Source organism: Phocoena sinus, chromosome 4 (assembly GCF_008692025.1).
Source record: "Phocoena sinus isolate mPhoSin1 chromosome 4, mPhoSin1.pri, whole genome shotgun sequence".
Taxonomy (NCBI): Eukaryota; Metazoa; Chordata; class Mammalia; order Artiodactyla; family Phocoenidae; genus Phocoena; species Phocoena sinus.
In genome coordinates, this window is record NC_045766.1 from 12,348,620 (window position 1) to 12,367,415 (window position 18,796).

The 18,796-nt window shown below is 40.9% G+C and overlaps 1 pseudogene; it reads left to right on the top strand.

Moving 5' to 3' along the window:
- Window positions 1-18,566, top strand: part of LOC116753184 — an 80,947-nt pseudogene extending 62,381 nt beyond the window's left edge.
- The last annotated feature ends 230 nt before the right edge of the window (window positions 18,567-18,796 follow it).

The following is an 18,796-nucleotide window of genomic DNA, read 5'->3' on the forward strand; positions in this document are numbered from 1 at the left end:
TTCTTTTTATGGTAAAAACAACATTTTGAAAAAGAATTTTGTTTTTGAATGGGAGATATTTTGTTTATTTACCCATAAAAATGTATTTTCTTTTTCTCTTTTTGCCTCATTGCTCATCTGTCTTCATCTGATGGTTTTTTAGTTGCTTCTACCTGGCTCCTGGACCCTTAGTCCAGAAGGATTTCAAAAGATCCTGATCTCTGGTAATAACAAAGACTTTGCAAATCCAGTTACTGAGCCAGCAGGAACTTGGTTTATCTCTAGGTAGTAACATTTATTAATTGATTGATTGGCTCAGTTTGGATTTTAATCTAAAAACAACAGAAATCATTGCAGGGTTATAAACAGGAAGGGCAATATATATATATATATTTTAAATAGAAATATAGTTGATATATAATGTCATAATAATTTCAGGTGTATAGCCTAGTGTTTCAGTATTTTTACAGATTATAATCCATTAAATGTTATTATAAGATAATGGCTATATCTATTTATATATTAAAAATAAATAAAATAGCTTATCTATTTTATACCTAGTAGTTTTTATCTCTTAATCCCATACCCCTAAATTGCCCCTCCACACTACCCTCTCCCCTCTGGTAACCACTGGTTTGTTTTCTATAACTGTAAATCTGTTTCTGTTTTGCATATACATTCATTTGTATTATTTTTTAGATTCGACCATATAAATATCATACAGTATTTGTCTTTCTCTGACTTATTTCACTAAGCATAATATTTTCTATGTCCAACCACATTGCTGAAAATATAATTTTTTATGGCTGAGTAATATTCCATTGTGTGTGTGTGTGTGTGTGTGTGTGTGTGTGTGTGTGTGTGTGTGTGCTTAGGCCAGTAAGTGACATAGACAAAAGTTTTTTTTTTTTTCCCCTTGTCTTCATTTGGTGAGGATATTGGGATGGTGTAGCCCTTCCTCTGGCTTTGGTCTCCCCTCTTTAATCAAGCATTTTGGCCCCTTTAACTCCACTGCCACAATTTTTTTTCTCACCCATGTCTTAAGAGGCTTGCGCTTCAGTTTGTTCTCTGCTTTACATAGTTTTCCTTTTCTGGTTTACTTGTTGTGGAGCCTGGCTATGTCTATTTACATATCTTGTCCATCACTGTTATGTTCTGGAGCAGAGGGGGTGCAAAAAATTGTGATCTCATTTTACTTTGCGGACGAGAGGTCCCAACTTGCCATTTTTATGACTCTTTGTTATGTATTCCTATGAGTGTGTAAGCTCTTTGGGGCTTTGAGGGACACATCTTAGTCTCCCAAGAATAACATTTTTGTCCAGGACATGGGAGAGGCTCCTCTATAAATGTGGGTTTAAGTAAGTATGTAGACTTGCTAAGTGCCAACCTTCTCTTGCAGCCCCATGTCTCGAGAATCTATCATCATAGTTTTATTTTTAATACTTCTCCTCAGAGAGATAATATATGCTCGTTTATTTCTTATCTTACAGATATGACTTTCTTCAGTTCTATACTTGTGCATTGAAAAAAAGACCAAGCCAGTCTCAAATGAAAGCCTCACCAACCTAAAAGCTTACATAAATGGTTGAAGAAGGGAAATTAGTAAGTAGGCTCTGTAATCCTCTTCCTCTCCAACTCCTATATTTCCTTTCAAGCCTCACCTCAAGTTTCCTGGAGATCTTTCCTAATCAACCTCTCTGCCAATCCTCCTCCGACTTAGCATTTCTTGCACAGCGACTGTATCATTCTGTTGTGTGTAGTCCTATGGTGATTTAGAATAGCTTGTTTCATTTGTGAAAGTTCTGAGGCCAATTTTGAAGTAGTTTTTCTTGGTCCCATTTCATTACAAATGCAATTTCATTGCATTCCTCATTTTCTATTCCTACACTTTCATACATGACTTTCTCTCAACCACAATTAATAAAAAATTTTTTAAATTAAATTTATAATTGAGGCATAGTATGTATATGTACACAAATTTTAAGCAAACAACTCAATAAATGTTTACATATAAACATACAGTCACATAGCCATTACTGAGATCCAGGTATAAAAATGTCTCCAATACCACACCTGACTCCTGTGAGCCCCACCCACTCAGTACCTCTATAGTAGTTTTGTCTACCTTTTTTATTTTATTTTATTTTCTTAATTATTTACTTGGCTGTGTCAGGTCTTGGTTGTGGCATGCAGGATCTTTGTTGCGGCATGAGGGATCTTTCGTTCTGTGCCAAAGCGCACAGGCTCAGTAGTTGCAGCACATGGGCTCTCTAGTTGTGGCACGCAGGCTCTAGAGCTTGCAGGCTCAGTAGTTGCGGTGCGCGGGCTTAGTTGCCCCGCAGAATGTGGGATCTTAATTCCCTGACCAGGGATCAAACGCACATCCCCTGCAGATTCTTAACCAGATTCTTAACCACTGGACCACCAGAGAAGTCCCAGTTTTGCCTATTCTTGAACTTTATATAAATGAGACCATAACTGTGTGTATTCGTTTTTCTTTTCTTTTAGTATTTTTAAATTGTGGACATATATTTTTTTTAATAAATTTATTTTATTTTTATTTTTGGCTACATTGGGTCTTCGTTGCTTCACATGGGCTTTCTCTAGTTGCACTGAGTGGGGGCTACTCTTCATTGCAGTGCACAGGCTTCTCACTGTGGTGGCTTCTCTTGTTGTGGAGCATGGGCTCTAGGCACATGGGCTTCAGTAGTTGTGGCGTGCAGGCTCAGTAGTTGTGGCTCGTGGGCTCTAGAGCACAGGCTCAGCAGTTGTGGCGCACAGGCTTAGTTGCTCTGTGGCATGTGGGATCTTCCTCGACCAGGGATCGAAGTCATGTCCCCTGCATTGGCAGGCAGATTCTTAACCACTGTGCCACCAGGGAAGTCCCAACTGTGTGTATTCTTAAAACAAACACAACAAAAAACCACTTTTTTATTTGGAAATAATTTCAAAGTTACAGAGAAGTTGCAATAATAGTTCAAAGAACATCCATGTACCTTTTACCTAGATTCACCTATTGCTAACATTTTACACCCATTTGCTTTATTATCTATCTACCTATTTTATATAAATATTTTCTCCTGAGTCTTTTCCTGAACTTTTGAGAGTAAGTTGCACTCCCTGTGACTCTTTTCCCCTGGATACTTCAGTGTGCATGTTCTAGAAATAAGAATTTCTCTTACATAACCACAGTAGGGTTGTCAATTTAAGTAAATTTAACATTGATACAATACTTTAATCTAAAATTCATGTCCCAGAGGAGGGATAAATTAGGAGTTTGGGATAACATATACATACTACTGTATATAAAATAGACAACCAACAAGGACCTACTGTATAGCATAGGGAACTATACTCAATATTTTGTAATAACCTATGGGGAGAAGAATCTGGAAAAGAATATACATATATATAGATATATAGATATGTATAATTGAATCACTTTGCTGTACACCTGAAACTAACAACATTGTAAATCAACAATACTTCAATAAAAAATATATATAAAGTCCATGTTCCAATTTTAGCAATAATGTACTTCCTAGCATCCCTCCCTACCTCCAATACAGGATCTAGTTTAGGATCAGGTATTACATTTGGTTGTCATGTCTCTTTAATCTCTTTTAATCTGGTATCTATACCCAGTCCTTTTTTTTTATTCATTTGACATTTTTTGAAAGCGTTCATTCCCTTTTTCTTTGGGGGGAATTGCCTGACATTCCTTAATGACTAAATTCAGATTATACATTCCAGCTGGGATATGATAGAAGTGATATTTTGTCTCAAAGTATTATATCTGGTTTCATGATATTCATCTGTCCCATATTGGTGCTATTAATTTTGATCACCTGGTAATTACTGTATAGTTAGTGTTTTCCCCTTTTAACTAGTAAGAAATCCATGGGAAGACACTTTATTTTTTTTCCATTATGATTTGTCACAGGATATGGAATACAGTCCCCTGTGCTATACAGTAGGACCTTGTTGTTATCCATTCTATATATAATAGTTTGCATCTGCTAACCCCTAACTCCCAATTCGTCTCCCTGCCCTCCCAGCAACCACAAGTCTGTTCTCTATGTCTATGAGTCTGTTTCTGTTTCATAGGTAAGTTCATTTGGGTCATACTTTAGATTCCACATATAAGTGATACGATGTTTGTCTTTCTCTGTATGACTAACTTCGCTTAGTATGATAATCTCCAGGTCCATTCCATGTTACCATGCAAATATCCTGCTTACCATCAAAATCTGTCCCTCCCTCTCCCTTGATTTAGTATCCACTGATGATTCTTGTCTGTACCATGATGGCTGCAGAACAATGATTTTCCAACTCTAGCACCCCTTCCATATTTGTCAGCTGGGCAGCCAACATTCCATTGAAAGCCATTGTTCTCCCTTCTCTCCCACTTATTTATATGTATTATTGTATGGAGTTATGGATTCCTGTGTTTCAAATATCTTGAAATTTTAAAACTGACTACTTGTAAAAGCATCTTTCTGTACTTGTTCTATTGTTTTTTTAGATCTACTTATTCGTGTGCTAGTACCACATGGGCTTTGTTCATTCTTTAAGCAGTGTTTATGGTTTAGAGTTTGGAAAGATAAATCTTTCCCCATTTACTTATTATCTTTAGAATTTCTTTTGAGATTTCCTCTATCTTATTATTCTGGATGAATTTGAGAACAATTTTTACAGAATTATACCCTCATGCCTTTTCTGTTCACTGCCTTCCCTCAGCTCTGGAGGGATTATGATGGAACGGCCCTGGACTTTTAGGTACAATTTAGAAATAACAGGCAATTTTATGAAATGTAGTCTTTTCACCAGGAACAAGTCTTCCCTCCATTTATTCAAGTTTTAATCTGATCATTAACATCTAGAAGCATAGGGTACATAAATGTGTGATTTGCCCTGTGGGCCTCTCAAATGGTTTCAGACCTTTACAAGAATGTCACTATGGTACTTGGAGTCAACCAAGAGAAAGGCAAATAGAATAACCAAGGAAATTGAAAGACAGAAAAAAAAAAAGAAGATGCTCCAGTATGTTCATTTCATTCACTTACCAAATGAGCCTTCTGGAGGTTCTGCCTGTCACCTGCCGAGCACTATGCTGGTCAGCAGGATGCGGAGGCGAAGCCAGACCAGAGGAAAGAATAAGGTCAAATGAATAGAAGGAAAAACAAAATCATCAATATGCTCATTCCATTCTCTTCTCATGTGTGCCTCTTAGAGGCCTTCCCATGCCACCTGTGAAACCTGCCCCTGGGAGTTCACAGAAGACTAAAGCTGATGTCTAATGAAGTAGGCAAGGAATGATCGAGAATCTTCCTATCAAATTTCAAAACTTTTGACCACCATGCAGCCTCTTAGAGCTTGAAGAAAGGGGTTTTTAGGATAGATAATAGGAAGTCCTGCTTAACACAGCAGGTAACAAAGTACTGGCTGGACAATTACTAGTAGTTTGATAATGAGTTTTGATTAAATGTAATATGATTAATTCATCATGTGTTAACTTACAGCCTAGGGGACTGCACACACATGGGGCAGAAAGAAGAAAGGAGAGTTTATATGTATATCGGACCTTTGCTTTTTTACATTTTATTGAGAAAAATATAACTTAAAATCTGGAAACTTTTCCTGAGAGCTTCACTCTTTACCTCCTGCACCAGGGGACAGAGCTGCTTAGAATGGCAGACACTTCCAGTGGTGTCACTTGGCAGCATTTAGATCCCAGTTTTCTGGGCTCCACAATTAAGATCATGGGCTCCACTGGCAATGACAGTGAATGGGCCTAAGAAGTGCTCATCAAGTCTCTTTAGCTTTTATCAGCTTCTCAGCACCGTTTAGGAGACTGTCAGCTCCTGGGACGTAGCCCAAATCACTTGCCATGCTGTCAGGCCATGCCTGAGCCCCCAGAGCAAGCATTGTGCCCCTGCTGGGAGAGCAGCCAGGGTCACCACTCTGCAGTGATTCCAGGCTTGGGCCCTCCCTGTGGTTTAGGAGATGCTTTCAGGCCATAGCTCATTTCTCCCTCCTTCTCTTCTCCCTTCGTCCTTCCTTCCATCCCCTCCCTCCATCCCCTCCACAGGTATCTGGGAAACACTCCTTCAAGTGTTCTCCTAACTCCTGAATTTAAGTCTTTAGTAAACAATTATTTATTATGTCCCTCTTGTTCTGGATAAATGGAAGGGAATAAATTCCTTCCAGTATTTAAGTAAATTAAAGTGGAACTCAAGACTCACAGTTAAGTTTCAAATCTGCCACTCAGAAAATCCTCCAGGGGACCTCCTTCCCTTCCTACCTCCCCGCTTTCCTTCCTTCCCTGTGAGAGGTGGTGTGCCTTATTATAAAAGCACATACACTGTAGGACCATATATACCTGGAAATACAGACCTAAATATTCTTTGCAGGCAACACAGATAGGAAAGATGGAGTGAGGAGAGATGATTACACCAGAAATGAGACTAAGAATAGTTGGTTCACTTTTACTTTGCTTTCAAGGAGGCAGGTAGGATTAAATACCTTTCTTTACCTGAGTCAATGAATCATACTCTTTTTCAGAGGAAAGACAGCTCTTCCTGACATTACTCCCTGAGAGGATTGAGTTGTGCAGCCCCTGGTATAAGGAACATGGACAGTGTCCTCAGCAGTAGGGCTGTGACAACACCAGCCCTCTCTTGCCCTCACAGAAATGGTTTACTGGAGACAGACACAGCTATGGTGTAAATGTTAATACCATTCCCATCCTGCCAGCTGAATCACCACCTCCTACCAGGCAGGCCACGTGGAGTCAGCCTCCTTCCTCCCTTGCCATGTTACAGCCCACTCTTCCCAGGGCTGTGGACTGGTCCTGATGAAGATACTTGGACCCATCCAATACCCACAAGCTAGAGTCATATGTGCTTTTGCATTCCTTCCTGCTTTCCACATAATGGCCTAATAATTTTACCCAGGGCATTAGCTCCTCTCTGAGATCCTGGGAATTCCAAGATGGTATTAAGGGTCCTTGCTTGGCTCACTGGGGTGATAAATCCAGTTCTAGGAGTGGAGACAGGAAAGGGAAATAAGGGAAGGGTGAGCATTGACCCCTCAGGAACTTGTTAAAGGAAAGAAAAACAGCGATATCCTCAGTTGGAAGCAGGGGAGGAATTACTGGTAAGTGGAGGAGGAAGCCTGTGCACACCTCTCAGGGAGAGCCCAGCTACTCTTGTCTCAAATAGAGGAGATTTTGAACACATGTAACTTGGTACAGTCTTTCTGAGGGGCAATTAGGTATTCCATATCCTTTGATCCAGTCATTTCCTTTTCAGTAATTTACTTAAGAATAATTATGTCCACACAGGTTTAGCTATAAAGATGTCCATTATAGCCTGTTTCCAACTGAAAAACCAAACCCCCTAAACTTTAAGACACTGAAGGATATATTACCAACGGAAAAAGACTATGAAACAGCATGTACAGTATAATCCTATAGAAACATACACATGCATAGGCACAGAAGTTCTAGAAGATGTTAACAGTCTTAGTAACTCTACAAGGTGGGATCATGAAGTGTTTTTCTTTTTTTTCTAAACTTAAATAATAAACAAATATTACTTTTATAATACAGTTTATTTTTAAGTTTTAAAAATCAGTTACTCCTTTTCTTTCATGTCCTCTTAAAATCCAACTGGATGATTGACCCATAATGATTTTCCCCTAATTTTTATTTATTCAGTCAGTGGGTTCTCTGAATGTCTTTCTAATTTCAGTGAGACTAGGAAACACCCCTGGCTCAATGTAGAATCAACAAACAAACAGTTCAGGAGGTAACAAAGAGTAATCACGCCCCCTCACTGTGGCCAGACCAATAATTAAACACAGAGATGATCAAATAAGAAATGGTGGGATCTCCATGCCTGGAAGCACCAAGATCCTAAAAAGCTCAGGCACTTTTCTGACTGATGGTGAAATAGAAAGGTCACTAGACAATGTCTCAAAGTTGGCATGATCGTTGACCTTCTGTGTTTGATAATTAGGTCAACCTAACTTACCACATAAATAGAAGAAATGACTAATCCACAGACATTCTTCATAGGCCTCCCATCCATGAAGAGGCACAGAGTCCAAGAGTGACTACCTGTCTTGTGCAATGCTCCTTCCCACTCATTAGATGGAGAGAAAATTGAGACAACGTCCTTAAAAAGATGCAAGAGTTCACTATTCTATTCATTTTGAATCAATGCTTATTTTTAAAGAAGTTGGTTCAGCAGTTTTAGCTGGTATGACTTCTTTGATATTCTGGAAACTCAGGATTTTTTTAAGTCTCCTACGGTTTTACTGCCTAAATCTATTTGCAAGTCTAATCAGTATCTACTAGTCAGGCTTAAGACCCTTGCTCAGGTTAAAACAATAACTATGGAGTTGACCAAGAGGGTAACATAACTATTTAGACTTGTAACGTGGAGTGAAGGGCAGATGTTTTCATCCTTACTTTCTATTCACCACTATTAGCACCTGACCCCTCAAATACATACTTGGTCCTCTTGCTCTGGATGGGAAGCTAAGTTAGCCCTGCCAATAGAGCAGTTTCACTTGGTTGTAAATACAAGTGACATCAACCAGAGCTCCCCAGTCTGGTGTTAAGTGATCCCACACCCAAGGCCAGCCCTTCCTCTCACACTCACTCCCATCCAGTTCTCATCAGGCCTGGCTCTGGCAAACCAGTCTTCTTTCCACTCCCTTCCCATCTCAGGTGATGGGAGAAGAGGTGAGAAGTGGTGAATTTAAGGGACATGACACCCACCTTTTCTTCTGCAGACTTGGGAGAAACTGCCTCCCAGAAAAGTTGTATAAACCACATCGACAGATGTGCCCTGGGGAAGGGGGCTCCTGTTTCCCCACAGCTGAAGAGAGGGCTCTCTACCAGAACAGTTAGGAAGCTGGGGCCCTGCCCAGAATGTGCGACTAGGAGTCCAGAGGGGCACGACCTTCAGTTCTCACCCAGCTTGGCCATTCACTGGATATTTGACTTGGAGATGTCACATAATCTCTGAGTTGCAATTTCCTCATCTGTAGAGATGATAACCAACTGACTCACAGGGTGGTTGAAGATTAAATGAGAGACTGTGGGTAAAACGTCTGACAGTTGGGGGGGTTCCAATAACTGTCATGCGGTTATTACCTTCAAGTCTTGAGGGAGAAGGGCCCTGATGAGGCCTGAGAGGGGGACTCAATGATCAGTAAGTCAGCTTCACCCCCACTAGAGACCCTACAGCTCCACAGCAGCTTCTCTAGGTTCTTCTAAAGCATTCAGCCAGGAGAAGAACAGTCTTCACCTATCCCAATTTGCATCCAAAGAAACTAAGTTAATAGATAAAGTTTTCTCCACTTTCCATTCTTCCTCTCAGTAGGTTTCCCTAAACCTCTGATACTTGCTGCACGTGCAGGACAAGTGAAAAAAATACAATTGCAAATATTACAACAACAATAACAAACTTTGAAAAGTTCAGAGGAGCTAAAATTGAGTTTGTTTCACTTGTGATCTTATCATGGAGATACTAGAGCAACATACTTCTAAGGCAACTTAGAGCAATTTTTAATACATGTTTGTACGTGAGGCTAAATCACAGTTCATAATACAGGAAACCAAATATATCAATCTTTTAGGGAGATCTTCAAAGATAATTCTGACTCCCAAGTTGTTGTAGAGAGGACACAGGAAAGTCAGGGACCCAATTTTGGTGAAAGGTCTGCCAGCCACTTGTTTGGTGGGAACTGACCGAGTCCCAGGCCTCTCATTCTGCTCATTTCCTCAGTGATCACACAGGCTGATTACTTCTTCTTCTTTTTTTTTTTTTGGCCATGCGGCATGAGGGATCTTAATTCCCCAATCAGGGATCAAACCCTTGGCCCCTGCAGTGGAATGACAGAGTCTTACGCACTGGACTGCCAGGGAAGTCCCAGGCTGATTACATCTAACATTTGTGTAGTTTTACAAGATGTGAAGCATTTTCCCAGGGGGCACTCTCACAAGGACATAAAAACACTTTATAATATAAAGTAGTACCATGCACATATACACATTATTATTATTACAATTTAATAAAATTTTCTCCCATGTGAATTGCTCTAGGGAGGTTCCCAAATAACTGACCCAGGTGCCCTACATGACTTGCCCATCTGTACACCATGCTGTTTCAGGCCAGTGGATCTGAACCTTCACTGAGCTTTAAGAAACACTGACATCTGGGAACCAGCTCCAGGGATTCTGAGGATACTGGACTTAGGTTTTAAAAGCAACCTGCATGGTTCTAAGTTGCAGCCAAGGTTAACAAGCACTGTGTCAGGTGAGGGTAAAACTTGCCTTTGTAAACCACGGTGAGAATTTCCTGTGTTTGACGTAGTTTGGATGGACCTCCTCATAAACGCACATCTCAATGGCTCCTGGGCCACAGAACCTTGAGTCTCTCTCTTTATGGGAAATGGTATTTAACAAAGGGCTTTGGGTCATTAAATCACAATATTCTTCCCATGGCAAAGGCATCCTCGTGGTTACTGACTAGAAAAAGGAACCATGTAAGCAGGGAAGAGATGCTGCCGGTTCTAATTTTCCAGGTTGAAAAAAGTCTAGAGTTTTTATAGAATAGATCTTTTCCTTATTTACTTTCTTTTCATCAGTTCTTTTTTCTTTGCCTACTTCCTCTGCTTTGACTCATGTTTTCCTAAATGTCCATGTCCTCTGTGGATACTGTAACCTCAGTTGTGTCCCTTATGGTGACATTTTAGCAGCAGGCTGGCTGTTATTGGCAGCTGGTAAAACTGTCTGTTGGAGGAGGGAAGGGGCCCCCTCCTTACAATCACCAGTACTCCTTTGTGAGGTAAAGCATCACGTTCATTGTTTCTACAGTTAGCAGAAAAAAAATGGACAGCCAACAGTTCTTTTGTCATCTTTGCTTCAACATACCATTTTAGATAAGGACATTTATGTTGGATGCCCAATGAATATTATTATTCATTCTGACAGAGTCCCATTAATATCTTTGTTAGGACTTTTGTGATGCAGCTACTTCCTTCTCAAATAAAGCAAATTCAATGCAGTGCCGAACTTGATGGATATCTTATCCTTTCTCTTTAAAAACAACAACAAATTTTCTAAATGCCCTGACACATACTCGATGCTCATAAAAAGTCTGCTTTAAGAGAATCAAGATCACGACTGTCACTTTCACTCTTCCTGTCAAATGTCAGGAAGGAAAAATTAGGCGTCTCCCATGCCAAAAAGATTCTTTGGCAAGCAGAGTTAAAGTCACTTATCTGCTTTTACGGTGTTATGGGTTGCATTCATTGAGATTAATTTGGCTCATCTAACTTGAGCAGTTCACTGCATTAATCTAAAAAGAATGAAAAACAATGCATGGCAGGGACTGCTGTAAGTTCTTTGGAAACAACATTTAAAGGCAGAAAAACAAATAATGGGATGGAGGCTGGCAACCATGCACACGCAGGACTCTGGCTGTTTTCCGGAGGGGACGATGACACTTTAATTGGGTCCTCTCACTTCAGGGAATCCTGGGCAGTCCCTAGAGGCAGGATGTTGATGGCAGCTGTCTTGTACTGCATGCTGTTTCTGGGGCTCAGTTCCCACTAGTCCTCAGGAATTACGACTGGAAGCTGGCAGATGTGACTTTATAGCAGATACAGCAATAACACTGGAAACTGAAGGAGAAATGTCTCTGGTTACAATGAAGTCAACTTGATAGAAAATTTCTGAAAGCAGGGGAAACTTCTTCCATCATTAGTCAAGTAACTCTTCTGTGAAGAACCAGTTCCTGTACAGAAGACAGGTAGCCACCAAGTGACATGTGATAAGGAAGCTCCTAAAGACATTTGCCCAAGGGGGCCTCATAGCACGAGACCTACTTCTGTCTGTCCGTATTTACATGCTCTGGGGACAACGTTTCAGTAACATTGGTATCAGCAATGTGCCCCACATCATCACAAGAACACTCCATTATGAAACAATTTATAGAAGCAAGATAAGCACCACCAGCCCATTCTCCTGCCATACTTCCTGCAAGAGTAGGGAGAACTTCCAAAGCAGTGACCTTCAGCCAATGTGGGCACTAATGGGCATTTTTTTTTTAAAGTGTATTTTATTGTATAGTTGATTTACAATGTTGTGTTAATTTCTGCTGTACAAAAACGTGATTCAGATATATATATATACTCTTTTCCATTATGGTTTATCACAGGGTAATGAATGTAGTTCCTTGTGCTATACTGTAGGACCTTGTTGTTTAACCATTCTGTATATACTAGTTTGCATCTGCTAATCCCAAACTCCCAATCCAGCCCTCCCATGCTGCTTCTCTCCCTTGGCAACCACAGTCTGTTCTCTATGTCTGTGAGTCTGTTTCTGTTTCGTAGATAAGTTCATTTGTGTTACATTTTAGATTCTACATATAAGTGATATCATGTGATATTTGTTTTTCTGCCTGACTTACTTCACTTAGTATGATAATCTCTAGGTCCATCCATGTTGCTGCAAATGGCATTATTTCATTCTTTTTTATGGCTGAGTAATATTCCATTGTGTGTGTGTGTGTGTGTGTGTGTGTGTGTGTGTGTGTGTGTATAAAACATATTCTTTATCCATTCATCTGTTGATGGATATTTAGGTTGTTTCCATATCTTGGCTATTGTGAATAGTACTAAAGCAGGTATGTCTTGACCAGTTGGCCTTACTGAGGCCTACAGAATTTATATGAGGCCCAATATTTACCTATTTTATAACTAATAGCTAGTACCAACTAAGACTGGAAGAAATGTCTAAACTGAATGAAGTTTGGTTACAAAAATTTCCTCATTTCAAGACAAAATCTAAAACAGTGGATCAAGTTCAAGCCCATTTGAACTCCATGCCTTTCCATCTGCCAACACAGCTCAGGAGTCAGCCACTAGTATTGCATGGGCTCCAAACAGAAAGGTGAGTGACCCATGTCCAGACCATGTACTACTTATCCATTGTAGGCAGAGTTCCATTTTCCTCGAGTTGAATATTTGATGACAAGAGCTGGAGCCAGAAAGTGACCTAAGATTCTTAGCAAATCACAGGTGTTTTGCTTAGTGTCTGTTGGACCAGGCAGACTTTGGCTTTTGTACCCTGTAAGCATAGAGAAGGCATCCTCCTTTCCCACCTGGCTCAGTAGAAGTCAGGTCACTTCTTCTGGGCCACTGAAAAAGTTTGCGGGAATGGGGTCCTGATACTCTTCAAAAATAGGGAGCTGTACAGGTGCTGGTGGTGGGGAGCGGGGGTGAAGTGGATTGTCTGCTCCCTGTCTGGCTCTAAGTGACAGGGCTCACACTTGTGATCCTAAAAGGTGATCAGAAAATTTCTCCTTCAAACTCAAATGCAGACACACAGTCCATCTGCAGATGTAAGGGGAAAGAACCTTTGTATTGTATTATAAGTTAATCACTAAAGGTATGTTGCCTATAAGCTTAAATTATACATAATGGCCCATCTTTGGGAACCCTGCCTCCCAGGTAATGAGCATTAAGCTAAAATACCTTTGCTTAGGGTACCCTGTTAGAGAGAGGAAAGACTTGTTGGACTTTTACTCAATTTGTGAACTGGTTTGTTTGCTTCTTTGGATGCTAGCATTTATATGTGCCATTTGTGTTTTGTCTTGAATTTCTGTCTTTAAAAATGGGGAATGTTTTAAATATCCCTTAAAGAAAGTCCTCTGAGGTAGGTTGTGGATAAGTGATCTGATTACAGCCATGAACCCATGAGTGAGAAGAAGATAATATTTTACTGTAAAAATGTGTGGCCACTGTACCTGTCCGGATCTCCACAGGGAGTTTAGTCAGGGTTATCTTGGGACCCTGTGCACCATGCACTGCTACCCTTGCTGTGTTAATTACATCATTTATGGTCTCCTGTGTCATTGTATATGTAAAACTCCAAGACCAAACTTGAGGGTTTATTTAGGATTTACTGTTTGTCCTCTGAGTTTTTCACTTCATTTTGTTTGGTATTGTTTCTTCATTTACAGTCAAATCAATTTTGTGATATTTAAAACTTTTACTGATGCCAAATGGAGAAAAGTAATGGGGGGGGGAATGGCGTGTCTGTGGGACATTCCTAGGGAGAAGAGAAAAAGATTCCACTTGGTTCCTAAAATCGCCAAAACCCTCAGCCCCGAATTCTCCCTGTTTGGTTGATGCCAAGGCAAAAAGTCATCCTTTAAAGGTTAGAGATGATCAATTACTATTTATGGCTATTCTGTGAAGAAGCAGGGAAGAATGATGAAATCCTTTATGAGCAAGCATTTGTGCTATTATATCAAGCAAAATAAGAAAAGGAAGAGAATGAGAGTGAGAATATGTTGCTTCAAATCTTAACTCCTCCATTCTTTTTTAATGGCTGAGTAATATTCTACTGTGTGTGTGTGTGTGTGTGTGTGTGTGTGTGTGTGTGTGTGTGTGTATATATATGTATGTATAAAAAACACATCTTTATCCATTCACCTGTCAATGGACGCTTAGGTTGCTTCCATGTCTTGGCTATTGTAAATAGTGCTGCAGTGAACATTGGGGTGCATGTATCTTTTCGAATTAGAGTTTTGTCCAGATATATGCCAAGGAGTGGGATTGCAGCACCATTTGCAGCACCATGGATGGACCTAGAGATTATCATACTAAGTGAAGTAAGTCAGACAGAGAAAGACAAATATCATATGATATCACTTATATGTGGAATCCAAGAAGAAATGATACAAATGAACTTATATTCAAAACAGAAATAGACCCAAAGACATAGAAAACAAACTTATGGTCACCAAAAGGGAAAGGAGGGGGAGGGATAAATTAGGAGTTTGGGATTAACATATACACACTACTATATACAAAATAGATAAACAACAAGGTCCTACCGTATAGCACAGGGAAGTATACTCAATATTTTCTGATAACCTATAAGAGAAAAGAATCTGAAAAAGAATATATATATATGTATATACAGTATAACTGAATCACTTTGCTATACACCTGAAAGTAACAAAACACTGTAAATCAACTATATTTCAGACTTCCCTGGTGGTGCAGTGGTTAAGAATTCACCTGCCAATGCAGGGAACATGGGTTCAAGCCCTGGTCTGGGAAGATCCCACATGCCACAGAGCAGCTAAGCCTGTGCGCCACAACTACTGAGCCTGCACTCTAGAGCCCACGAGCCACAACTACTGAAGCCTGTGTGACTAGACCCTGTGCTCTGCAACAAGAGAAGCCACCGCAATGAGAAGCCCATACACCACCATGAAGAGTTGCCCCTGCTCTCCACAACTAGAGAAAAGCCTGTGTGCAGCAACGAAGACCCAAAGCAGCCAAATAAATAAATAAATACAATTTTAAAAAATCTATTATACTTCAATTTAAAAAGTCTAATTCTGGGGGGAAGATAAAAAACTTTAACTCCTCCAGCTGTTATGCCAATATATCCACCCCTTCCACTACTTTCCCTTCCTATCCAACCCCAATTCCTGACACTGGGGCTCAGAACTGCCCCTCCTTATAGGGATCAATTAGAAAATCCTGTGTCAGTTCCTGGGGCACAGGGATTTGGTCTAGTACCGCCATCTAAGACCTGACAGGGCACCCAGTTTGGGCCCCTCCCAGGGCAGGGCAATTTCCCTTACACCTTTATCTCATGTGGGGACTAAATGCAAATGATCAGTCAGCTGTGTTTCTCAGACTTCTTTAACTGGAAAGATTGCAACCCTCCTTCATAAGGAGGGTCCTCTATAACTGGAGCCCACTTGGTATCACCCACAGCTGAACTAAAATGGGACCCCGATGAGGGAGGAATGCCCTTATTTATAATACTACTTATTAGTGCATCTGGGCAGGGCTTTGAAAAGGGGAACCAAAGCAAAATAGTTCAAACCAAATTCAAGAAATTCAGCAAAAAAACAAATCCCTCTGAATTTTTGGAAAAGATGTATCAAGCCTACAGACATTATACTAATGTAGATCCTGAGGCCCCTGAAAATATTAGAAGGATAAATTTGATCTATTTTGGGCAAAGTGTCTCAGATATTGGGAGGAAGTTGTGAAGATTAGATGGTGCATTTGGAATGAATCCTTCTCAATGGGTAGATGTTGTTTTTAAAGTGTTCAACAGGGAACAGCAACAGAAGAATGAAGATGTAAAACAAAATGCCACTTTTTTGGCACTGGATTCCCGAAAGGGGAGTAACTGGAAGAGAGGTAAGTCCCTACTGGGGGAGAAACAATGAGCTTTCACCCTTAAGTTTTTCTTCAGAACAGCTTGACATCAGAGTTCCACGAGAACAATCTTTAACCCTACAGATGGTGCTCATGAAAACCCCAGGAGACAGAGCTCTCCTCCCCCTCCCCCCCCATCCCAGGTCTATGAAAAGGTAAGACCAGAGTGTGTGCTAACAGCACCCCAGGGAAGGCCAAAAACACAATGGCCAATAGACATCCCCTTAAAAAGGGACGCTGGGACACCTAACCTAAGGCAATATCCTCTGAGGCAAGAGGATCACTTCTCCCACAGACTGACTTGTCAAAATACCATCCAGTATATTCAGAAAAGGACAAAGAGAGGGTCGAGGAGTGGGGTTTCACTTGGATTGCACCTTGCCTGGCTGGAAAAGTAGTGCACAATTGTTTTGATTCCTGAGGTGATCTTGGACCCTGTGCTGCAGCACATTCATATTAGTACCCATTACAGGAGAGATGCCACCTTACAATGGATTCAAATATATATAATGGGGCCTAACCTAGAGAAGACCATACAGCGAGTCACTCAGAATTGCATGATTCGTGCTAAAAACAACCCAAAGACTGCTGTTGGACCTTCCCAGATGGGGGCCCAACACAAAGGAATCTGTGCCACCAACGACTGGACACAAATGCCTTGAGCTACAGGAAATTTCAGATACCTGCTAGTGTTTGTGGACACTTTTTTTCAGGATGGGTGGAAGCAATCCCACCTGGACAGAAAAAGTCTCTGAAGAGGATTGCCTGGGTCTTGGACAAACTGAAAGCTGAATATGAGTGTGGTACCACCATCGATATCTCCCTGTGGGAATTCGAGACCGTAAGTACTACGTGACTATTACTGATGCCTCAGGACACAGAGACTTTATCAAAAACATACTTCCAGGTACATTCCAGTCTGACCGTGATGTCCTCATTGTTGCTGCTGATGCTGGTGGATTTGAAGCAGGTATCTCCAAGAATGGGCAGACCCATGAGCATGCCCTTCTGGCTTACACTCCTGGTGTGAAACAACTAAGTGTTGCTGTTAAATGGATTCCACTGAGCCACCCTACAGCCAGAAGAGGTATGAGTAAATTGTTAAGGAAGTCAGCACTTACATTAAGAAAATTGGCTACAATCCCAACACAGGAGCATTGGTGCCAATTTCTGGCTGGAATGGTGACAACATGCTGGAGCCAAGTGCTAACATGCCTTGGTTCAAGGGATGGAAATTCACCCAAAAGATGGCAATGCCAGTGGAACCATGCTGCTCTGGATTGCATCCTGCCACCAACTCATCCAACTGACTAGTCTTTGAGTCTGCCCCTCCAGGACATCTACAGAATTGGTGGTATTGGTACTGTCCCTGTGGGTTGAGTGGAGACCGTTTTCAAACCTATCGTGGTGGTCACCTTTGCTCCAGTCAATGTTACAACTGAAGTAAAGTCTGTTGAAATGTACCATGAAGCTTTTGTGAAGGCCTTTCTGGGGACAGTGTGGGCTTCAATGTCAAGAACATGTCTGTCAAAGATGTTTGTTGTGGCCATGTGGCTGGTGACAGAAAAATTGACCCACTGATGGAAGCAGCTGGCTTCATACCTCAAGTGATTATCTTGAACCATCCAGGCCAAATCAGTGCTAGATATGAACCTGTGCTGGACTGTCACACAGCTCACATTGCTTGCAAGTTTGCTGAGCTGAAGACTGATCATTATTCTGGGAAAAAGCTGGAAGATGGGCCCAAGTTTGTCTTTATTTTATATTTGTTATTTTTTAAATTTTTGGCTGCACTGGGGCTTCGTTGCTGCGTGCAGTCTTTCTCTAGTTGCAGCGAGTGGGGGCTACTCTTTACTGCAGTGCACAGGCTTCTCATTGTGGTGGCTTCTCTTGTTGCAGAGCACGGGCTCTAGGTGTGCAGGCTTCAGTAGTTGCAGTGTATGGGCTCAAGTTGTGGCATACAGGCTTAGTTGCTCTGTGGCATGTGGGATCTTCCCGGACCAGGGATTGAACCCATGTCCCCTGCACTGGCAGGTGGATTCTTAACCACTGTGCCACCAGGGAAGTCCTGGCACCAAATTTTTGATCTGGTGATGCTGCTATTGTTGATACGGTTCCTAGCAAGCCCACATGTGTTGAGAGTTTCTCTATCCTCCTCTGGGTTGTTTTACTGTTCATGGCATGAGACAGACAGTTGCTGTGTCATTAAAGTGGTGGAAAAGAAGGCAGCTGGAGCTGGCAAGGTCACCAAGTCTGTCCAGAAAACTCAGAGGCTAAATGAATATTATCTCCAATACCTGCCACCCCAGTCTTAATCAGTGGTGGAATAATGGTCTCAGAACTCTTCGTAAAAAGACTGATTAATGATAACAATGAATTGTATAAACTTCAGAAGGAAAGGAGACTGTTTTGTCCACCACTGGTTTTGTGTGTGGCAGTTTAAAATTACTAGTTTTTAAAATTAGTACTTTAAAAATTATTTTATTTTGTATTGGAGTATAGTTGATTTACAATGTTGTGTTAGTTTCAGGTGTACAGCAAAGTG